The 25,786-nt window shown below is 42.2% G+C and overlaps 1 protein-coding gene across 1 annotated transcript in view; it reads left to right on the plus strand.

The window, feature by feature from the left end:
• PDGFD (platelet derived growth factor D) overlaps window positions 1-25,786 on the plus strand; it is a 195,789-nt gene that overhangs the window by 107,079 nt on the left and 62,924 nt on the right. The gene's annotated exons all lie outside the window — the stretch shown is intronic.

Here is a 25,786-nt window from a genome sequence, read left to right on the forward strand (position 1 = left end):
CTCTACCGTCGCAGGTCTCATGAGTGTCAGGGGCTAAAGTGCTCTACTTGCAAGGCATATGTTGATGGGTTTGCGGATCATTTGTGTTACATACAGCCCATCAAAGCGGAAGAACCCACCACCAAATACATCTTTTATGATTTCGAATGCATGCAGGAGACAGGTATACATATACCAAACTACTGTTACGCTCTCACATTAATGGGTGAGAAATCCTGGGAGTTTAAGGGCAAAGGTTGTATCGATGATTTTGTAAAGACGTTCATGAAACCAAAATTTGCGCATTACACATTCATAGCCCATAACGCTGGGCGGTATGATGCGTATTTTGTATTGAACAAGATCATCAAAGAACGGTATACTGTATCCCTCATCTCTAATGGCGGAAACATAATGTGTATCACAATAAAAGATCTGAAGATTAGGTTTATAGACTCTCTCAATTTTCTCCCCATGAAATTGAGCAGATTTCCAAAGGCCATGGGATTTGATGGCGTTAAAGGTCATTTCCCGCATTTTTTTAACACAGCCGATAACCAAAATTACATAGGGGGCATGCCCTCAATAGAATATTTTGGCCTACAACACATGATGCCTGAGGAGGCCGCTGATGTTACAGAGTGGTACGAAAAAAACAAACACAAGGTGTTTAATTTTCAAAAAGAATTAATACGATATTGTAAAGAGGATGTCAGAATATTGCAAAAAGGGTGCGCAGCTTTCAGATCAGCCGTTATAGCCATGACAGAACAGGAGTTTGTAATAGCGGCTGAGAAAAAAGATGTAGCCGTTAAACGTCACGTTGATCCATTCCAACTGACGACTTTAGCGTCGGTTTGTATGGCTATGTATCGTTGTAAATATTTACAGGCAAACACATTGGCTCTTGTACCGGGTGATAACTATCACAAGACCCAGAAGCGTTACTCAACACCAGCCATACAGTGGTTAATGTACATAGAACACAAAGAAGGTGTGAGTATAAGACACGCTTTACAAGGTGGTGAGAAGAAAGTCGGTAGATACAGTCTGGATGGTTACGCCGTGATTAACGGCGTGCCAACAGCTTTTGAATTCCAGGGGTGTTTTTATCACGGTTGTGACAACTGTTACAAAGACGATGATGAAAACAATCTGACTAAAACAACCTACGGTCAACTGCGACACAAGACACAGTTAAGGATACAATTCCTTAAACGGTGTGGATTTCAGATAAGGGAGATGTGGGGGTGTGAGTGGAAGAAAATGAGGGAGACTGATGAGGAGCTTCAGGTTTTTCTGAAAGGTTTGGAAATCCCTGAACCCTTGGATCCTCGTGATGGTCTTTATGGCGGACGCACTAACGCCATAAAACTTTATCACAAGACAGAGTGCGATGAAAAAATACACTATTTTGACTTTACTAGCCTATACCCATTTGTCAACAAGACCAAAACATATCCTATACGTCACCCACGCATCATTTATAAGGACTTTGATGATGTCACAAAGTATTTCGGTTTTGTTAAATTAAAAATTAATCCTCCGCGAGGCCTTTTCTTTCCAGTTTTACCGGTTAAAATGAATGGTAAGTTAATGTTTCCGCTGTGCCGCACATGCGCCGAATCTGGACAGTGTGAGCCGTGTGTTCATGACTCAGAAAACCGCGCCCTAACCGGTACATGGTGCACAGTGGAGATAAATCTTGCTATAGAAAAGGGGTACAAAGTGTGTAAAATCTATGAGGTGTGGCATTTTGATGAGAGATCTGATGATCTGTTTTCAGGTTACATTAAAACACACCTCAGAGATAAACAGGAGGCTTCTGGTTACCCTGATTGGTGTACAGACTCTGTGAAACAACAAGAGTACATAGACGCGTATCAAAAAAATGAGGGCATAGCTTTAAGACACGAACACATAAATGTCAACCCCGCCAAAAGACAAATTTCTAAATTGTTTTTAAACTCATTATGGGGTAAATTTGGTCAACGTAGCAACATGCCCAATACTTGTCTAGTGACAGATCCTGATAAGCTTTTTGAATATGCCTTTCAACCACACTATGAGGTGTCTGCTTTAGACTTCATAGACTCAGAAACTGTTATGGTCAACTGGAAATACGCCAAAGACCATTATACCAGATCTTCAACAACAAATATATTTATAGCAGCATTTACCACAGCGCACGCCCGCGTCGAGTTGTACAACCTATTGGATAGATTACAAGATAGATGTCTGTATCACGATACAGATTCTGTAATTTTTGTCAGCAGGCCCGGTGAGTGGAATCCGCCATTAGGCGATTATCTAGGGGAGTTGACCAGCGAACTACCATCTGGTACGCATATAACAGAGTTTGTTTCAGCCGGCCCCAAGTCATACGGCTATAGACTAAGCAACGGCAAGACGAGCCTCAAGGTCAAAGGTATAACGTTGAATGTTTGTAATGAGCAGCACGTTAACTTTGACAGTCTGAAAGAACTGGTCTTAGATTATCCTTTAAACCCCAAAGGCGAGGATCAGAAAAAAATTGTGACCAGGCAGCCCGGTATAGTACGTGTGAAAAAGTACTGGCAGATTGAAACCCGTATGCTGCAGAAAACGCAAAAGTGCGTTTACACTAAACGTAACCTCACGGATAATTTTACAACCCTACCATTTGGTTATTAAGATGGATATCCGTTTTCAACACCCCTTCTCCTGTATTTTAGCCGGACCCTCCAATTCGGGGAAAAGTTATTTTGTGAAAACGCTAATACAACACGCATCCACACATATGACGCATGTACCTGATAATATTGTTTGGTTTTACACCTGTTGGCAACCGATATACGACCAACTTCTGAGTGCTCACCCTGGTATGCGTTTTATAGAGGGGTTGCCCGAGTCATTTAGCGACGACCAGCTTTTTCCCCCTGATAAGATTAATTTAACGGTGATAGATGACTTGATGGATGCCGCGAGTAATAATTCTGAGGTTGAGAAAGCGTTCACAAAGTATGTGCACCATCGTAATCTCAGTGTCATGTACCTTGTGCAAAACATATTTTGTCAAGGTAGAAAGAGCAGGACTATACATTTAAACACAAAATACATGGTCCTGTTTAAAAACCCCAGGGATAAAATGCAGGTTAGCATTCTGGCTAGACAAATGTACCCATCAAAATATCGTTTTTTTCTTGAAGCCTATGAGTCCGCTACGGAGCCACCATACGGTTATTTACTGGTTGATTTAAGAAACAATGCCCTTGATGATTATCGTTTACGAAGCGGTTTATTTCCCCCCGACACACCAGTAGCTTATGTTGTTAAGAAGCGGGGTTCTAAATAGCTATAACCGCGCATCCTATAGTCATTCATTACCACTTCTAACAGCTGTGAACATGTCGACCAGGATAAGACGTAATTGGGCCCTTTTAAAAACCCTCATTAATGCCAAACCGGCCCAAAGAAACGCTATATTATCCAACGCTTCAAACGATTTGGTGACAGCCATATGTGAGATTGCTCTCAATACGCTTAAAGGTAAAATACCCCTGTCACAGCGCCAGTTGAACTACCTTAAAAAGAAGAGGAGCCTTATAAAATCGCTTTGTAATAAGAAATGCGCCATTGGGAAAAAGAAGAGGTTGGTGAAACAGTCGGGTGGGTTTATCGGATCGTTGCTAGGATTTGCCATTCCATTAATTACCGGACTACTGTCTAATCGTTGATGGAATACGCTGAGAAAATGTATCTGGTCCCCCAGCAACAGATAGACCGTTTAAACAACAAACCAACCGGCGATGATATACGCAAAACAGCCACGCAAAGCCTAGATGCTGAGATCATAAGTATACTACATAATAATGCTTTATCAGAGTATGAAAAGGCAAAACGCTACACAGCTGTGTTACAGAGATACCTGGTGTTGAGTAAACAAACTGATAGAGAAATGTCAACTTTAACGCTTTTATCACCCGGTGCAAATGCTGTTGAGGATACCGCTAACCCTACACAAGATGATGCTACCGACGCTGTTTACCACGATGTCTTGAACAGTGTTAATGCGCGGTATAAAAAGAACTGTGAAATACTAATGAGTAAAATGGTTCGCTCTAAAGACGTTGCGAATTGGGACCGCAAGGGTGTGTTTATGTATAAAGGCGTCACAGTGCCAGGATCCAATGTGTTAGACTTGATAAGGGGTATCACGCAAAATCACAGCGTGACGAGTCATAAAATGCCTAACGGCTGGATTGAATTTATGCGCGCTATGGCTGAGTTGAATATCCCGTCCACTGTAGTTGGTAATGCATCAAACAGATTACAGTTAGATCGCTTAAAAGCTGAAATCTACGATGATGAAATTGGCAATGTAAATATAGCCTCCCCAATACACAACATTAAAAAAAGTCGTATAAATGTTTTAAATTCCCCCGGGTTAACAACGCCACACGGCTACTTACTACCGAGGAAAAGATCCGTAAATCTGTTTCAGGATTCGCAGTGGTTGAACCTTTAACATATAACTAATTTATAATGTTTTTATACAATGTATTTTTGTGCGTTTAATTTGTACAATGACGTTTAATTTGTATTGTATCATGTATTTAGTGTATTGTTTTAACTGTAAAGTTTATCGTGTTATTCGTGATTAACTTGCTGTAAATACATTTTGTCTGTACCAATAAAATAAGATTATGATTTATAAAATGCTGTTTTGTTCTTTGATTCTAATCAGTTTGTCTGCAAAAATGTACAATCACACGGTATAAAGTTCAATAAGCAAGATTTTTTAATAGAAAGTAGCCATAAGCAATGTACATACAGCATTTCAATCACAACATTAGTTACAAGTTACACAAACAATTTTGTATTACACATCAAACACATGTTGGTTACTGGTGACACAGGACTGTATACAGTTACCCGTATATCGACTCAAACAATGACTTCTAGGGAGACGTCTTACAAAGTTTGATACATAGCGATCATTACGTTTTGTATCATAACTAAAACGGGCCAACACATCTGTATATTTGTAATTTTTACACATGAAAAATATAAAGTATATACAATATTGTCCACAAACGGTACTGTTAAAACCTTGCAACTGCTTATTTTGGTGGTAAATTCTTTTTGAATTTGAGTTTAAAAAATTTATTATGGCCTTTGGGAATAGGGGGTTGTCAGGTTCTAATCCGTAAGAGTCCAAAAAGTAACACTCGCTCTGGTTGTTAAAATAAACGGCCAACCAATGCTCCCCCGGTTGGGTGCTGGTATGTGTGTTGATTACAAACGCGCAGGGGTATTGCGATAGTTTACCGCTCGGTAGCATATCGCACGGGAAGGTCCCTTTAAAAAACAGCCGCGTCACCGGATTAGCGTACAGTATACAATTTATCTGTAATGTGTTCATATCGCTGCTTGGGGTGATGAATATTGGAAAATATACGATAAATATAAAAATTATTTATTTCATTTATAGATAATCATACAGCACATCGCGCCTCTGGTTGATCTCGATGATATTATCAAATAATGCGTATATTATTATGTTGACTGTCCGGTCTAGTGCTCCTGCAAACCGGAATTCAGCTCGTAGATTACCGGTTCTGATTAGAGACAGATGCTCCGCGCATTCCTGTTCAGGCGACAGATCAAAAGCAAATAGTGTGTAGCCGTTGAGGTACTCTTCACGGTCAATTAGTATACCCGAATCTGATTTCTGCTTATTTGTGATCTGAATGAGCGACATATACTCGCGAACCGCGTTACCGTGTTCAAAGTCTGGTTGAAATGGTTTGGCAGGATGCGGTGTTCCATCCAGGTATAGGGATGCGAAGTTTACATTTTTATGTTCAAACCGTAGAGGGTTTTTGTCATAGGCTCCTGAAAACGCTTCATTATCTACAAATGCGGCTATAACGGTTTTTGGTACCTGGCCTAAAAACAGGTTTTCTAAATTAAATACGCGGCTCCCCGTCGGTATACTATAGATCTTCATGCCCACTCTATCGATCGCGTATTTGGCGTTGGTGGCCAGTAAGGCCTGGGCGTGTCCAATCCGGACTGCGGGTGAGACCTGAACTCTTTTCACAAACAGGGACGCTGCAACAATCTGAATTTTAAAGGCCTCCGCTTCAGCAGACATTAAGCAGAAAGCATCTTTGTTTCTGATGAGTTTTATCTTCAAGTCCACGGCGTTCAATATTAGTTTATGTTGATGAAAAAGGTCACAGTGTAGCGGCCCCAATAATTCAACCGTTCGACTTTGTGCCGTTGTTCTTGCCCTTTTTATAAACCCTGTGTTTACACCATCCAGGGTTCTTGTGTTGTGTTCTCCAGCCACATCTTTGTAGAATAATCCAGTTGTGTGTTTTGTGGATAACGCATCTGAGCTATAATTCAGTATGGTCTCTATGTAGGCCCTATAAGCGTAAAGATTATTGGACTGCGATATGAGCCTATCGCCCAAAGTGACATCAACCTGGCTAAATAAAGTTGCTATGGGGTAATTAATAAGAGCGACCTTGGCGTCTTGAGCTATAGCAGTGTTATCAGGCCGTACGATCTTGCAGGTCACGTACAGCAACGTGTTGTTCAGATCGTAGTAGTGTTCCCCGCTGGCCGCTATGTAGAATTCAAGCGGCGCGGTCTCGGATAATGCCGCCAAAGGTTGAACTTCGACGTAGAGGCTTTTCTCTACGCTGGTCTGCGTCGGTGGTACGTCAAAAAGGTCAAGTTCAGATTTTGCGCATTCCATGGATTCATTGTGTATGAAAGACATGCTTAAAAAATATCACCGACCCTTCGCTTCGGTTTCCTTTTTTTAATTAAGCCGCGTCTGCTCCGTTTTTTGTTTAAAAGGGGTCTGCACCATGTCGGAAGTCGTATTGCCCGCTTCCGTTTATTTTTAGCCGCCCCTTTCCTGGCATAGATTAAACCTGATCCATCTTGCTTCGCTTGATTTGCGTCGTGTATTTTGCTCACAACCGCCGCTGTGGCTTGTCCGATGACGTCTTTCGCGATGTTGCGTGCTGCATTCTTCACGTGGGGCTTTGCTATCGCCAGCCCTCTTCGGAAAAGCGGTACCGCTTTTCTGAACAGGCTTCGAAAAATTCCACCTAAACCGCACCCGTACATATACGCGCTGCCGTGAAAACCGGGTAATCCATTACCGGCCTGTGTTTTATAATATTGCGCGTAGAGCCCCGGGTCCCCATAATTTTTAACGGCCACCATTGTCTTTAATAAAATTCGGATTTGCGGCGTCTGAAATGTAGTTTCACGTTCGCTTTCCCAAACTTGAATGACATGTTTTCGTTCTGATCATTCTTTATCTCTATGGCTATAGTGTCAAAATGCGTCTTGCACAACGGAACATAATCGGGCTTCTCATACCGTATAGTGACCATCTCGTTGTTACGGCCCTTTATTTCAACGGTGCGCAACAACGGGACATAACTATCACCGACCCTCTGATGTTCGATAATATCTGTGTACACGAAGAGCGTATATTGCCCTCCGCTGATGTCGGCGCACGGTTTTAAAAACTTAGTTTTCGGGTATAACCCCAGTATTCTCGACAATTTAGGACCGGCTGTGATGTTGTACATCGCCTTGTTGTCGATGATTATCTCTCGTTCAAGCGGATCGTACAATAGTTTTAAACCATCCAGTTTATGTCGTTCAATTTCAGCGTTGAAAGAAAACAGTAACGCCCCGATGGTTTCATAAAACCCCGGTTTAACGCAAACCCTCGTTGATGTACCGCTCGTCCCATCCCACTTTGTTATTTTCAACACACAATCACGCACATCGATTGTATTCCAGGTGTGTGGGTATTGTATTTCTGTAAGAGCTACTTCCCAATCTCCACTTAAGTCTATCGGCCTTGCTAACTTTGTGGTATAGTCAGAAATCTTATTTTGTGGAAATGTATCGGCTGAGGCGTTACTCGGCAATGTTATGTAGAAGGGTTTGTCATCCATCTTCCTCTTTGTTTATATATCTTTTATCTCCGATGCTGCGACCCAACTGTTAAATTTTGTGGGGTATCCACGCCACTTGACTAATACGTGTTTCCTCCCTCTAACCGTCTTATTTTTTAAAATCTTCTCCACTTTGTAAATCCTATTATAGTTTTTCGGTATACTTTGAAGTTCTTCGGGGTAAAAACTACCAGTTATAGCCTCCCCGTAGAGATCCTCCAACATGTAAAGCGGCTTAAGTCCTTTAGTGTTCACGCCGCGTATTACAAATATTTCCTCAGAAAAACTCTGTTCGTAACCTTTCTGAAATATATCCTTATATTTTGAGATACGAACGTGGTCCCCGACCGCTAAACAAGCCTTTGTTTTCTTACTTCTAAAGTAATCGCCATATATCGTCTTAAAGACATCCAGCGCATTAGAGCCATCAACCTCATTCGGAGCTCGCTTAATCGTTCTATGGTATGTGTTATTATACCTGGTAATGAACGCTTGTAAAACGTCTATATATCGGTATGTATTATTCGCCGTGAAATATCGCCACATTCGTGTTTTTAAAGTCCTATTGAAGCGTTCTATAACGGCGGCTTTCACATCATTATTGGTTGTGAAATGTTGTATACCGTATTTTTCTAACAACTTTTTTAGGACTTTGTTTAGAAACTCTTTACCATTATCGGTTTGTAGTTTCCTCGGTACGTCCCCCTGTTGGAATAATTTTTCAAAAGCCTTAGCGACAGTCGTCGCGCTCTTAGCAGTCAGACTTTCAGCCCAGGCCCTCTTACTGAATATATCGATGACGGTTAGTATATATTTTACGCCGTCGTTGTGCTTTGCCAGATCTATGAGCGATACCAAATCACATTGCCACTGTTGGTTTATATCCGATACGCATATCATATTCCTTTTATAGTTTTTTCTAGCCGGTTTGTGCAATGTGTACGCGTCTTGCTCTTGTAACCATTTTCTCACATCGGATCTTTTAAATTTATTTTTCAAAGCTTTATAATATTTATCAAAACCGCAAAAACTCCCCGGCTTTAATACGTTATAATAACTGGCTTTCAGCCGGCTGTTTTGATGATCGGCGTTGCGCGACATCCTACACAAATCAAATTTGATATAAAACAAGATCTACATTTCTACGAATTATATATCTGTTGTATACCATATTTTTCTAACAACTTTTTTAGCATTATGTTTAGAAATTCTTCCAGCTGGTTAAGATATCATTAAGCGTACTTTATATATGTGTTATTTCACACAGCCAATATCCGTGTATGAAGTTGCAGTATCAAACCAATTATATTTTAATACGGAGGTTAATATTATTTATACCACTTTGATATCAAACGTGATACGATCATATCAAGTTTGATATCAAATTGGTATAAATGGGGGCGTGGACAACCTGTATAAAAGGGGCGTGGACCTGTCAAAACCAATTAGTTTGAAGAAAAAGTGTGCCTTATCTACTTATACGTATTTGACAGTTAAATCAGCTTTTTAATACACAATAGGCAATTTGCAATATTTCTGGATGTCCATCTTCCTAGGAAAGCATCGGCGTAGCACCAACGGTTGTTTTACAATTCACTATTGCAGTTTGCTACCGTTACAGTATTGTAGATTTCATAAAATACAACAATAACATGTCATGAAAGTGTGTCAGACAGTTGTGGAAATAACCCGGCATTTTGTAGCCAAGTATATAATGAATTTAGAAAAAGATGAGATGCTAAAATAAAAAGCCCTGTAACAGATGTCTTTTATGTGCAACGAAAGACAAAGCCTGCCATGATTAAAGAGCCAGACTGGATCCAGAGCTAAGCAGAAATTCGTAATGACTATTTATTGGTGTGCGGTATCACAGCGCGACTCTTGCATACATAGAACACTGCTGCTTTGTGCCGCTATAGGTAAGCAATATCATTATTTTAATTGAGCATTTACAATGTAAATTCGGGTTCATTATATTCATTTATGTTTATAATGATGCGGTGTAATGGGAATGGAATATGAGCTAATGACACAAAGTTTATCTTTTAATCTATTTTAAACGGAGAAAAAGTTTCCTGTTTCCTTTACTACAATGTGAGGGATGCGCTTGATTGCTAAATTGGCAATTGTATGGGTTATATTAGAGACAATAAAGAGTCATACAAATTAATTGTCTTCCTCCTTCTGGCTGTGGCATGTGAATTCTGTTTATCTTGAGCCCAGTGACATGGAGAGTAGTGTTGCTGTGTCAAGGGGCTCCTGTTTCGCACACATTTACACTTTTTGGGAATCCCTAGGAACAGGGGCGCCAACGGGTCGGCCGAGTCCCGGTAAAAATGGAGAGGGAGTGGCTGCTTGAGGGGGTGGAGCACCTGGGAGGGGGTGGCCACGCCCATGAAAAAAAATGAGAGGGAAAGGGAAGACAGGTTCCCGCTGCAGCTGTCTCTCTCCCCAGCTCAGCACACAGCAATGAGCAGCGTGTGCTGAGCTGGGGAGAGAGGCTGTGCTGCGGTGGCAATCAGTATTCTTTTTCTCTCCCAACAGCCCTGCTCCCTGCAACGGGGAGGGGGGAGCCCTCCAGCAGATCCGGGCCTGGGTAAAAAGTACCTGCAGCCCCCCCCCCCCTTCCTGGGACATTGCACCTGCACTGCCTGGGACAGTGGCTGATTAGTCAGTTTGGAATGGCAGTGGGTGTGGCTCCCCTATTTAAATTTTAAACTGTGCTGCAGCCTCTCCTCTGGAGCCTCCCCTGGTAACACGTGACCAATCTGCAATCATGCAATTACATACCTCCCAACATTCTGACACACCACCTGTTTTCACCGCTGTGGGGGCATACTCAACAGCTCTGTGAGCAGCTGGCTGTGCCCCCAATGAATAGATTCCTATTCATTGATGACAAGGTGGGACTCCCAACTGCCCAACCCCCCCCCCCCACCCCCCACCGCGGGACACTGCCGGCCACAGGAGGGACGTGGGAACGTCCCAAAAACCCAGGACGTTCCCGTGATAAGCGGGACAATTGGGAGGTATGCAATTACTTTGCTTCATGAACAGGTGCAATGCGTTTTCTGGTTGTGCCACACAAACTGGCGTTTTACTCTTGGGGCATCAGCTGCAATGGCATTCGCAATAGATTCAAATATTCTAAGATGTTAAAAAGTAAAATAACCTGATTTATTCCAAGAAAGCTAGAATCGTCCACTTAATATTTAGCCATCATCCACCACACGCTGCCACAAACTGTACTCCATCTGGGTGGACTCAATGCACATAGAACGTGAGAACAATTGTGTCGATGATAATACCCATTGTGGAGAATAGCTGCGGAATTACAGTGGGAATAAGTTGTCAGTCACAGAGCAGCAGTTCATGAACTGAATTTCAAGGAACACAGCAGTGACTGATAACTCTTTTTCCCTGAGGAACCATTGCCTTACAGAGGAATCAGATATAGCACACATGAGTGATAGGACTCCTCCGTCAATCCACACACATGCCAGAAGTTCAGTCCGGGCTGTAATTGAAAAATAATGATTGTCTCCCTGGTGGCCATGCGGACATAGCCTTAAATGGAATTCATCAATCTATTATATCTTTTATTTTTAAACAGTGTATTGTGTCTTAACACAATACACTGTTTAAAAAAAATAATTATTATTTGTTTTAATGTATAAATGCCTTTTTTTTGGTTACATTTTTTTTGTATCGTGTATTTTTTATACACTAATATCTGTCCTTCGGTAATTGTTTTTCATAGACACAAAACATTTTTTTTGCCGCTGACTAAAAAAAAAAAAAAAAAAATTAATCTGCAGTGACATCTGCTGGCTGCGGGAGGTTACTGCACTGAAAAAAACTAAAATGTATAGTAAGTTTTATTTATTTAGCGCACTTTGTCCAACAGGACTTATGACGCTTTACAGACATCAAAACAATGCACATAATACATATGGTTTGGGTAGTACAGTAATAGATACTGTAAGTCACACAGACATAAAAGAAAGCCTTGAGAGCACAGTAGGTACAATGTAGTGTTGGTGCAGACATTTTGGATAATAACTGTCATGAGTTCTGTATTGCACCCTAACAAGGTACCAGATGAGGCAGCCATCTTAGGTGCACTGTGTAGGATTACCCTGGGTGGTTACCCCTAGAAGAAATTACACAAAATGGGGTGATTGAGTGTAGAGTAGGGTCCCAATAAGACAGTCAGGTCCATGTATTTTTCATCCCAAGTGTACCAGATGAGGCAGCCATGTTGGGCGCACTATGAAGGTTACACTGTGGGAGGTGAGCCATATAAGAACCCAATGCAGATATAAGAAAGCGGATGCTTGTGTAGCAGTATGATATACAGTGTAGGGAAACATCCACATGAAGGACATCCTGCCCAGAGAGGAACCATCCGAGGTGACCAGCAGAGGTGCACTGCGTAGTTCACTGTTGGAAGTGTGTGCAATCAGTGGAGGTACACATTACAGGAATAGCACATGGTGGGGCTGAATTATACTGTTGGGGGGGGGGGGGGGTAATAAAAATTATAAAAAACCCTTTGCAGGGGACCACGAAAGGGGGATAATTTGGGAATCATTATTTTGATAAAGTCATAAATGTCCTGGTCTCATGGGAACAGAGCGGGTGAGTGTGAGAAAGTATGGGGACATTCACATATGCTAAAAGTGTTGCTAAGTAGGCTTGTGCACCCCCCCCCCCCCTCTCATGGGAAAGATGAGGATAGGCCACATAGTGATTTTGAGGTTTGTGATTGTGATTACAGTATAAAGTAGTCCTTCTGAAGTAATCTAATGCTGCTTTCCCACTGCAGACCAGTTTAAAGTACTGGTAATCTTAAATGGTATTTAAAATGGTATTAGCATTCCCACTGCAGCAGATTACCGTTTTAAATAACATTCCCATTGCAGTGAACCGTGTAAAATGTAGAGGGCCTAACCCCCCCCCCCCAGTGTAAAGAGTGCCTAATCCCTCCCCCCCAAGTATAAAGAGTGCCTAATCCCTCCCCCCCCAGTGTAAAGAGTGCCTAATCCCTTCCCCCCCCCCCACCCCAAGTGTAAAGAGTGCCTAATCCCTCCCCCCCCAGTGTAAAGAGTGCCTAATCCCTTCCCCCCCCACCCCAAGTGTAAAGAGTGCCTAACCCCCCGTACCTGCCCTGTGCCCCCACCTCCCCTCCCCTTGTACTTACCTGCAGGGCAGTGGGGAGGCAGCGGGGGTCCATGCAGGGTCCATGCAGGCTACTGGCAGTCCCTGTGCCTGATGAGAACTAATAGTTCTCACTTTGCGCATATGTAATGAATGCACGTGCATACTAATGAGCCGCTAATTACATATGCACATATGTAATGAGCGGCTCTTTATTATGCATGTGCACTCATTACACATGCACAAAGTGAGAACTACTAGGTCTAATCAGGCACTGGGACTGCCTGGAGGCTAAATAACGTTTAAGAGGCATTCCCACTGCCTCTTAAACGTCATTTAGCCGAGTAGGACTCTGCTTTAAAAACAGGTTGAAATACCATTTAGCTTTAAACGGTATTTCAACTCTGGCACTTTCCCACTGCAGCCTTAAACGGTAAATTGCACTGAAATTCGGCAATTTACCGGTTTTTAGCTGCAGTGGGAAAGGGGCATTGGTTTGTTGTTTGCCTTCTGTTATCGCCGGTATAATGCTGCTTTTGATTTTAAGCTGGGCCTTTATTAATAGACCTTCATAGTCTAGACACACTACAGTCCTAAAGGACTAGCGTTCAAACCTATACTATATCTATAGATATTTATAGAGCTGTGTAGTATATTTTATTATTTATTTACTGTATGTAGTAACTTTTTCTTATGTACTGTAGCTAAATGCTCTGCCCAGAAAACAAAATCATCAGAAAAAGAAAAAAAATATTGTTTTTATATTGCAGATATACAGTATATGAAAATATTGTTTTTACATTTACAAATATACTGTATCAGTATAACCTTATCAATGTGGTCAAGGGCCAATGGTCTGTATCATGATTTAGGGGGGTATTCAATCTCCCACTGCTATTCCTGATGTGGAAAATATTCAACGCTGTCTTACCCGAGAGCCCTGAACAGGGATCTCGGCAGAACGAGCCCGATTTTACAAGCAGTCTGTCCCGTTCTGCTGAGAACGGCTGGGAATTGTCGAGCTGCAGCCAATTTACGTCCGTATCTCCCGGCCACGCCCTCTTTTCGGTGCTCGGCAGGCAGGACATTGAATCCCGCCTTCCTAGCTAACATTGAGCAGGCCGAGAATGGGACCAGGTCACAGCTGTCGGGCCAGCCCAACAGTCCTGACAGACGTGACACCGGATTGAATACCCCCCACCCTAAGTGAAGGAACACCGAAGCGCTGGGTATCTCCTTTGTCCTATATCTTTTTTTACTTAATTTTAGATATAATTTATGAATGTTCTAGAGTGGTAGTTCTCAAACTCTGTCCTCAGGACCCCACACAGTTCACGTTTTGCAGGTCTCCAGGCAGGTGCATTCATTACTCATTGACACATTTTAATAGATCCACAGGTGTTTTATTCTAGAGTGACGTGGACACCCTTAAATCCTTGCACTTGCAGAATGTAATAAGTCCTGCCTCCTTTTTACACCATGTCCTGTATTCAAGTCTAATGACCTTTGTCGGGTAGTATTCAATGGCCAATTCGGAAGACATTTGTATGGTGCTTATTTTTCTTTTATTTGCAGTAATAGCTATTCTTTTGTGCAGTGTGGATTGTGATGGTTGAATAAATGTTAAGCATGGCACGGTTTTCCCTATATGTTACAGTGTACGCACTTGTTCTCTGAAGTTGATACTGTTACTGTAATTGAAAACCGCAGAACACAGTTAGCCCCAAGCAAAACAGGGAAAAAAACACTAGTATAATAACAAAAGACCAATGGAGACTCCTCGGGGAGATCAGGAAATCAATACGTTTATGAGTACAAATTCTGCTGGGTAATAAATGGCTACTTGCCACCCTAACCTTACATGGAGGTCTGTGGTGGGTCTGATATGTGTACAGATGCTGATGTAGCCCGATAAATCTTAAACAGAATCTGTTTGGTTGCTCTGGGCAACATCACCTCATTTTTTTTTAAGCTTTCGTAAATGTCTGGACAAGGAAGGTCCTCCTTAATGACGGCCATGCTGCAGCGGCAGCATGGCTGTTGCTCCACTGCCGCCCCCCCTGCCATTGCTCACCTCAGAGCCGGCATCAGCAAGTGTGTTTGGAGCTACAAAGTCGAGCAGTTGCCAATAGCAATCCATAGCAACCAATCAGCATCTGTTACTTTATATAGTATGCTAGTTAAGCGCTAACTAGAAGTTAATTAGTGTCTATGTTCAACGTCTCCGCTTTATCACTAAAGGGCATATTTTTTATTATTTTTGGTGCTTTGGTATTAGGGTGGCCAATCCCGGGATCGGGATCGGCGGGATCCCGGGATTTGGCCTCAAATGTCCGGGATTTCAATCCCGGGATTGGACTATCCAATCCCGGGATTTCGGGATTGTGCAGTCTATTGCCGGGCAGCGTCTGAGCACCCGCTCAGACGCTGCCCGGCTGTTCCCGACCTGGGGTACGGCCATGAGAGGTCAGGCGGCGAGTGGATTCTGGCCTCTGAGCGGGATGTATTAACATCTCTCACTCACGGATGGCGAGCGGGTTCCTGTAACTTGGAGAGGTCGGACGGCAAGCGGATTTTATAGCCGGAGGTGCAGTGCTGTGGCCTGCGCAGCGTGACCTATGGGTCACGCTGCGTAGGCCACGGCGCTGTGCCGGAAAACGATCACGGTCGCCCGACCTCTCCTGGCCGCACACAGCAATCCCCTCCCTCCGACGTCGCAGTTGCCGCCTGCCCCGCTCCACTAAAGTAAGGGGGATGGGCGTTTTTCTTTTAGAGATGCCAATCCCGGGATCCCAGGAATCCTGGGATTGTGCATTTTTCAATCCCGATTCCCGGGATTGAAAAAATGCCCCGGGATTGGCAACTCTATGTGGTATGAAATTCAACTGCTTAATATTCTGCTATTCAAAGAGATATACAGTATTGTCATGGTTTGCGGGGCGTTTTATAAAAATCTGCCTAAAAGATTACTGTCATATTTGCCAGATTTTACCATAACAGGCGCTCTGGTGCATCAATTCACTCAGACACCAGAAAGCGGATCCAAGAAGTACCAATGTATTATATTTGATAAAGGCATAGCATGCGATCTCTTTGCCAGTCCACCTTGATCAGTAAGCTGTCTACAGAATATTTCTAAGTGAGCAAGTATCGTTTTGCCGGTTATTTTCTCCGCCCCAAATAGTCAGGTTGTATTGAGTCTGATCTCCCCTAATTATACTACAACTCTTATGACTTCTGCACAGTTCAAACAAAACTTAATTGTGTTCTTTCCATACCCAAGCAACCTATTGATTCCTGGATAAAGTTGTTAAGCTCTGTAACTGGATCTTGTAGCCCACTAAGCAATTTCTATATGTATCACTTATATCAAATTGCTGTTACCTATACATTGTAAGCTTGTGAGCCTAGCTCTCTTATACTGTATCTTTTGTTTTTACCAATTCAATTACCATTTACCAATCCCAATTGTAAAGTACGGGTGCCGGACGGGGTCCCGACAGGCATTTACCCGACATCGGGATCCCGACTGTCAAAACACCGACAGCTGGGTTCCCACGACCCCCGCAGCATGGCGAGCGCAGCGAGCCCACACGGGGCTTTGTTGCGCTCACCATGCTGTCTGGGTCCGGCCAGTCGGGATCCCGATGTCGGGCTAATGACTGTCGGGATCCCGACTGTCGGACCCCTATACCACACCTGTAAAGTACAACCAATCAGATTCTTTCTATTATCTTGCTAAATAAATTAGAAGTAGATTCTGATTGGTTTCCCATAGCAACATCCCATCTTTAATAGAGTTCCCGTCTTAGTAAATATCTTATTTTATTGCTGTGTTCCCAATTGTAAAGTGTAACATAATCTGGCACTATACACATAAATGTAATATATAAGTAAACCTAGGATCATCAAGGTTTCATTCATCTACCCCCATACAGTATATATTCCTCTCCCTGAGGGTAGCAGTGATGATGCGGATGAGATGTGATATTATCATCCCAATCTGCACTGCAATAATTAATTACATTGCATGGATGCATCAATTGTGGAAGGCAGGGACAGAGCTTGTGAGAAAGCTCTGTCTCGGCAAGTGCCCTCTGCAGCCGTATTTTTCCCAAATCATACTCCAAGTATGTGCGGTGCATGCTCTGCTGCCAACATCCTCACCACCACTGCCGGGCACCCCTTCTTCCACCATGACCCCCACCCATGCTCTGTGACTTCCACCCTCACTTACGCGGTGATTGATGCCTTGTTGCTCTCCTCCAGCTCCAGTCATTGCCAGCTTCCCACACTGTGACCCAATTATCCGATGCCACAATGCTGTAAATGCCATCTTACAGCGATCAAATGACTGGAACCGTGGAGGGGTGCACTAGAGTAGCGCTGCGGCCGGGAGAGGGGAGGGGGCCCTCAACGGAGGAGTCTGCACGTGGACCTCCTACTCTCTTAAATATCCTCTCGGTCTATGTCAGATGTAGGCAACCTGTGGCTCACCATCTGTTGTGAAACTACAAGTCTCAACATGCCGTTCCACTGCCTAATAGAAAAAATGTGGCAAGGCATGCTGGGACTCATAGTTTCACACCAGCTTCAGAGCCACAGGTTGCCTACACCTGGTCTATGTAGATGCACGCGGCTGAGCACAGGCACCGGTTCTCGTGTCTGCTCTGCTTGCCAGAGCATGGAACAGAAATGAATGTCGGAGGCGACCTGTGGTTAACGCTGTCTCCAGATGGCATTATTATCACAGGGCTGTCTCCATTTTTTTTCAGTAAATTCCGCTGTACTACAGTAGATTGCATTTCCCACTACAAGTATGGAAACACCCTTTTCACATTAATTTAGTAAAATAATGTTGACAAATATTCCACATTGTATATAAATAGAGTTCTAGGAGACATTGTACTGTAATATTACACTGGCAGTGCTTTGGACATTTGCACACAAAATATGCAAATTAAAAATGCAGGCTGCTCTCCAAGAGGCTGCAACTGCAGATAAGCACAAAATCCCGCGCTACAGCATTTACGCATTGAGCATTTTAACTTCAGAGAAATGCCATGAAATTAAATGATTCACGAGTATATTTTTAAGTAATCAAACATAATATGTATATCTGTATATTAGAAAAAAAAACGATATAACTGTAGCGGAATTCCCTCTTTAAATGTTTTGTGCAATAAATTTTGTTACTGGTTTTATGTCGTTTTCAAATAAACACACTAACCGAATTATGGCTTGTTCAAAATATATTGCATTATTCAAAATATAGGTTTGTTACATTCTTGCTTAGAAATGTTGTGTTTGATAAATTCTTCAAATATAACTAATGCCGGGTACACACTGAGCGATATATCGCCCATTTGATCACATGAGGGTTGGTGGGTGTGTACAGATGATATGTCAATGAATGCCTTCGCTCACAGTCAGATTGCATTGGCTCTGCAGCACAGGTGATGGCCTTTATATCTTCAGATAAGGATCCTTATTCTGATCGCTTTGCTAGACCCGTGCACAGGCTGAATCGAATGTACCAAACCCCGCCTAGCGAATGGATCGCCAGCCCCGCCCATTCACACGCCAAATTCATCCGGTCGGCATGCGAACTGATGTTTTAGGTGAACACCCATTTGAATGCCTGTGGGAACCTCCCCATTCGAATGCCTGTGGAAAGCGCTCGCCCATGTACGAGTGGTCTAGACCACTCGTACATATGAGCGATGAAAAGCAGGGATATGGGTGGGCAGCTGACATCCGGTTAAGTCAGCTGCCCCCCCCCCCGCACACGCATGTCACGACCGCATTTCCATATGCACACCCAGCATTTTCATGGGAACGTCCATGAAACGCAGGGTGAGCACATATGGTAATGACCCTGATCAGGCCCTCTCCACCCCCTGCTCGGAAGGCCAGGAGCGAGCACTCGGCGACCAGACTTCTCGCCGAGTTCGCTCGCTCCCTGCGTACAGACATGCACAGAAACACTGAACACTGGCCAAATTCGGGCCCGAACGAAGAGATCAGAATAAGGGCCAAGATCCAGTCATGAAGCATTGTTGGCAAGAATTTTGTCCTGGAATCATAAAGTTGTTTGAGGATGGAAAGAACACATGTACATTTTGTTTAAACTGTGTAGGAGTCATAAGAGTAGTTAGGGTGCATCTTATACCTCTACAATTGTACATGTAAATAAGAAAATTGTCAATAATACTTCTATCCCTACTATAAAACTAGGTGAGATTGGACTCAATACAACCAGGCAATTTATTTATTAACAGTTTTTATATAGCGCATACATATTCTGCAGCGCTTTACAGTGTATAGTTGAACATTCTGCAGCGCTTTACAGAGGATATTTGAACATTCACATCAGTCCCTGCCCCAGTGGAGCTTACAATCTATATTCCCTACCACATGTACACGCGCACACAGACATTCTAGGGCTAATTTTGTTGGGAGCAAATTAGCCTACCCGTATATTTTTGGATTGTGGGAGTAAACCAGAGTACTCGGAGGAAACCCACGCAAGTACGGGGAGAATATACAAACTCTGCACAGTTAGAGCCATGGTGGGAATTGAACCCATGACCTCAGCGCTGTAAGGCAGTAATGCTAACCATTACACCATCCGTACTGCCCTTATGGCGCCATTTTTCTAAAGGACACCCTATCGAGCAGTAAATGTGTATACCATCATCGTGACATTGGGTCTACCAACATGTCGTCCTAGTGTGTACCCAGTTTATCACTTTTTTTTCTTCATGAAATTGTTTTGTATCCTGAAAATGCCCTTTCCAAGAAAATCTAAATAAAATATGTGTGAATTGCTTGGGCTGGAAGACAAATTATTAAATCTAGTTACACATATAATTGATGCACGGAAGACATTTTCATCTTTCCTGAGGCTGAAGTCTAAAGCTCATCAAATGGAGTAACAGTATTTGGTGTTTTCTTACACAAAAAGTTTGAAGTTAATAAAAAAAAAGTGAATTCTCATATGGGAAATCGCGTAAGAGATGTTTGGCATGGAAAATGTACTTTCTTGTTTTTAAAGAGCAAGGGAAAATAAATCTGAACAATGCAATGTTGCATGTAAAGAAAGTGTCACTCAGGTCCGAGGAAAACAATGGAAAAAGCGGTCCGTGGCAGATAAAATTCTGATGCTGTGAGGGAAAAAAATTGTGGCCTACATTCTTGAAATAGTTGCTTGTCAAAAAGAATTGTAAAAATAGAAAAAGAAAACAGCATATTTTTAATTTGCCTCCGTACTATCCTCAAATAAAAAAGTCTAATAAACATGATGAACTTTCCATTATGCTTAAAAATCACAACAGTTTTTAAGCAACATTTAGGGGGTTATTCTGATTAACTCGGAAAGGCACACTCGCTTTCTAATGGACAAAACCATATGCACGGCAGGTGGGGCTGATGTAATGTGCAGAGAGAGTTAGATTTGGGTGGGGGGTGTACTTCAAACTTCCATCTATATTGCAGTGTAAAAATAAAGCAGCCAGTATTTACCCTGCACAGAAACAATAAAAAATCCAAATCTAACTCTCTCTACATCAGCCCCACCTGTAGTGCATATGGTTTTGTCCTATAGAGAGCGATTGTGCCCTTCCGAGTGAATCAGAATAACCCCAATAATGTCGAAATAAATGGCAATTTTAACCTGTCTCCTTTGGGAAATGATGCAAAAATATTTTTGGAGTGCAATAAAGTTTTAATGGAATTTTCTTTTTAATATAATTTAAAGAATTGTACTTCTACTAATGAATCTGTTAAAAAATTGTGATGTTCAATAAAGTTATTTAGAAGGAGAACTGGAAGATCACGTGTGCTCTGTCAAGCAGCTGTTCTGTAGCGATGTGTAAAGTCCATAAAAAAGCACAGGCTAAGAGAAAGGGCAAGTAAAGAACTGAAGTATCTTCACTGAAGATATTGATAAAATATACCATGCAATTGGTTAAATGAATAATAACTTAACAATGCATACATATATACAATGCAATAAAAATATTAAAATGGGATTCCCAAAAAATTAATTCTTCTCTACTGAGGTATCAAAATACTTTAGCAAGTAGATTTGTCCACAACTTTGAGATGCAATGTTGGAAAATTGAGTAAACGAGTTCAATAATTAGCCCAGAATGGAGTGCGAGCAAGAGTAAAGGCAGTATGTGTTCCGGAGAATTCCCCAGCAGGAGGTGATATTACCCTTAGCACTGTGACTCCATGAAGCTGCTTAGCAAGACATCCTTGCAGATATGTGATGCCGATGATCAATGGAGAGAGTGTGTCGAACGTCCCCCTTAGTGGATGAGAAGCTGGTCCGGATCTTTTGCCTGTGTGCACAATGTAGGTGCCGCTCCGTCACTCAGTGTCAGTGATGACATAATAGTGGCTCAACACATTTCCACATGGCGAAACCCACGTCTTCCACAGGAGCTGGTGAAGTCAATGTATAAAGACTTTCCATATCTTCCACATCTGCCAGACCTTTGCCTTTTTACCTGATCTGCTGACAAACAATCTCTTTTTGGGCCAGATTCTCGAAGCTTCAAAAGTGATCAAATGGACAGTGATAAACATCCAGCAAATCAGCTCCTGTCTGTCATTTTTCAAACACAGTCTGTGACATGGCAGGTAGGAGCTGATTGGCTGGCTGTTTATCACTCTCCATTTTATCACTTTTGAAGCTTAGAGAATCTAGCCCTTTGTATGGCCGGCTTTACACTATGTTTTCATCTACTGATATAGTTGTCAAATCAGCAGTGTCAATGTGTCCCCAACTCCACATGCACAAGGACTGGGATCACCGAGAGAGGTGTGGTCATTGGAAGGGGTGTGTCTGTTTTACCCTCATTGTATGCATAAGCATGGTAAGCCCTGGCACATACACTGGGATGCATGATTGTGGCATTGCAGCTGGGCATGGGTTTTACCTATTCTGCACACATTGGCCGTAAGACCATTTTTTCTATCGGACACTTTTTGGAGGCCCTTGGCAAGGCCATGTAGTACAACACCATTAATATTTAATTGTGATTTTTTTTTCTTTTACCCACAAACTCCTGCAGCTTTTACTTATGATCTTAAAGCTGTTTAAGTGTGTACTGTATGTATGTATGTATGTATGTATTTATTTGTGTATGTTTAATTTCAATAAGTTTCCCTATATTTACACAGTATTATATGCAATGTGCCTGTAGAGGCTGATCATGAATATTGCAATTAATACTGTGCTCCTAACTCTCATCTGAACAAGGCGGCGTACTAGTGAGCTCGACAGGGTCTAAAAATACATTTTCTGTTTTTCAGATGTTCTCTCTTTGAGCCGTATTTTGCTGATGCTATTGCAGAATGCTTTCTGTATGACTCATCAGCACCACAACAATGGAATATGGGAGCTGAACGAGCCTGGGGCTATAATTATTGTTCCAATAATCATCTACTGGCACCTAAATTCAGTCCAGATAATTCTCAAGAAAGATTATTTTTAATAGTAAAAATATATACATACAGGAAAAAAAAGACTATGCCGTATTGTTTTATTCTCAGCATAGAGGCAAAAAAATGAAGTCTGCTGTTTAAATAGTAATTATTATCATTATTATTATTATTTATAATCATGATGATGATAATTATAACAATAATAATTTTATATAGGGCTGCTCCTCCTATAGGACTCCAGTCACCTCTATTTACAGATAAACATCCTTTGTCTCATCAGTATAAAGGGATACATGTATCAAGCAATGACACGGATCACTCAACATCTGGTTCCGGTTGTGGGCAGTACAGATGGTATAATGGTTAGCATTACTGCCTCACAGCGCTGAGGTCATGGGTTCGATTCCCACCATGGCCCTAACTGTGTGGAGTTTGTATATTCTCCGTGGGTTTCCTCCGGGTACTCCGGTTTCCTCCCACATTCCAAAAATTATACTGGTAGATTGTTTGGCTCCTAACAAAATTTACCCTAGAATGTCTGTGTGCGTGTACATGTGGTAGGGAATATAGATTGTAAGCTCCACTGGGGCAGGGACTGATGTGAATTTTCAACTATTCTCTGTGAATATGTATGCGCTATATAAGAAACTGTTAATAAATAATAAATAAGCTCTACAGTGTCTAAATATATACATACAGTATATGGGTCTACCCCAAAAGGTCGACATTCAATAGGTCATGTTGACCTTTCTCCATGTCGACCTTTCACATGTTGACCTTTTGCTTGTGTCTACCTATTGCCAGACAACCAATAGTAGTCGACCAATTGACAGGTCAACTTAACGATCCACACCCCTCCGGAAGCCAGTGATAATGATATGCTGATGATAAGGATGTTGTTGTTGCAGAAGATTGCTCCGAAATTGCTAGAAATAATAATACATAGTAAAAAAAAAGGGTAGATTTTGATCTGTTGCCCATAACAACAACTTCAATTCTAGTATTTTTTGTAGTATTTTCTAGAAAATTATAGGTAGAATCTAGTTGGTTACTACAGTAAGGACATTACCTCCACTTTCCTACTTTACAAGTGTTCGTAAATCTTTCCCCCAACTGGCCATCATCTACAACTTATCTATATCTATAAAAGTCTAACTACTCCTCATTTCTATGCGGTGAATTACCGCCAGTGTCCACTAGAGGCCACTCTACGGACTAAATTACTCCTTAACAGATAGTGAAAGCAATTTTTGCAGGGACACTGATCTATTTCAAACTTGCTGTATATAGGAGCTGTGAAGACAGATATTGGAGGTAGGAGCAGATGGGTACTTTGTGGGCTAAAAACTGTCACAGCTCAAAGTGAAAATACATTTAAAACACATATACTTAGTGACCTATACTTTGTAATCAAGCTCTCATTGTGAGTGGTACCTGTGACCCTCCTGCTCTGGATTTCTTATCAGGGGCGACTGGGTCCAGATACTCATAAAGGCAGACCTGATATTGCTCTGTCAGAGACTCCTCCCATATCATTGGTACACTCAACCAGCTGTCCACTGTTTCTGACACATGGCTGGTCAGAAGCTACATGTGGGGAGATGAAGAGTCTCTTGACACCTACAGTACGTCTCTCCACATTTGATACTCTTCAACACTTGCCCTAACCGTAGTACCTTTTGCACTTTACAAAGATCCAAAGACATAGGACACTGTTCGATTTGGATCACTGTAATTTTACTTACAGTATGACTAATAAGCAACTAATATTCGCCATGACCTCACTAGAATTTTTGTATGAACTATTATTTGACAACTTATACCAGTACAGGTTGAGTATCCTGTATCCGGAGATCCGTTATCCGAATTATTCCATAAACCGTGTTTTTGGGAATAGTTAAAAAAAAAACCCTGACCCTTTTTATATACTTACCTAGTCCCCCAGTGTCCACGGCAGGCCTTCAGCTTAATCTCTGGCGTCTCTAGCGGTCCCCGGAGTTCATTGCGCAAGTTCCCACGTGCGCCGGTGACATTAATGCAATGCACTCCTGGGACCGCTGAAGACGCCAGAGATGAAGCTGAAGGCCTGCCATGGAGGCAGGAGGACTCCATGGACGCCGAGGGACCATCGAAGACCCACCAGGGGACAGGTAAGTATGTAAATAAAAAAATATTCCAAAAACCGTAAAAATCCCTTATTCAGAATGCTCGTGGTCCCGAGCATTTCGGATAAGGGATACTCAACCTGTATACAGTATTTGCTACTAAACCGGGATTGATTAAATACAGCCAATCAACATAGTGGTTCGTAGGATCTCATCCATGCAATTGTGACTATTCCAACCAAGTGGCTGTTACATTTTATCTTTTCACAATCAGTGAGCTAATCTCATTATCAATTTAGTTTGTACATATTTTGACTGACCTTCCCTTTTTGGTGAGTATTCAATGCTCTGGATTCACCACTTTTTTCGGTGAACTGGGCTGTTTTTCAGCGAAACGGGGAATATTTTCACTGAAAATGATATTCACTGTATACAAAGTTCACTGTTCTCCGAATGCGAACAGTGAATGCCGGCTAGTTTCATTGGTAGTTGGATGGTGCTTGCACTGCGCTCAGATGGGGAAGGTGGTGAACCCATAGCAGCCTGCACTTATGGGGGGGAAATGTCCTGGTCCCTCCTTTTTTTTTATAGTTCAAATACAGAAAGTTGGGGAGTGTTTTGTAGTAACTTACCCTTAGGTTATGTCAGGTCAGCATGCACACCTTGCCTGGATGGTCTGGATGGCTCTGTGTGTGGAAGTAGGATGACAGGAGGGTAAGATGAATAATGGAGGCTAGTGCTTATATAAATATATAAAAGCACATTTTATTGTCGATATGGCAATAATACAATTGAAAAGCAAAATAGGGAAAAGTGGGGTAAAAAATCGAGGGTGCAGGTACCAAACGCGTTTCGTCCCTAGAGGGACTTTTTCAATGATGTTCGTTAGTTTAGACATCATTTGCAACACCCAGCCTACAGTTTTTGACCACCGCTACAGACCACGCCACCAGGGACATAGACATTTCCTACTACCCACGGCAACCCCAGAGCGCCAGTTCTCTGTTTCATGCTCGCTGCAATTTGCTGGTGTATTTCAATGGGGTTTTGACTCTAATTCGTCTACAGTGTACTCAATGCTGGAATGGAGATTGCCGAGATTCATCG

Source organism: Crinia signifera, chromosome 2 (genome assembly GCF_055691185.1).
Source record: "Crinia signifera chromosome 2, ASM5569118v1, whole genome shotgun sequence".
NCBI lineage: Eukaryota > Metazoa > Chordata > Amphibia > Anura > Myobatrachidae > Crinia > Crinia signifera.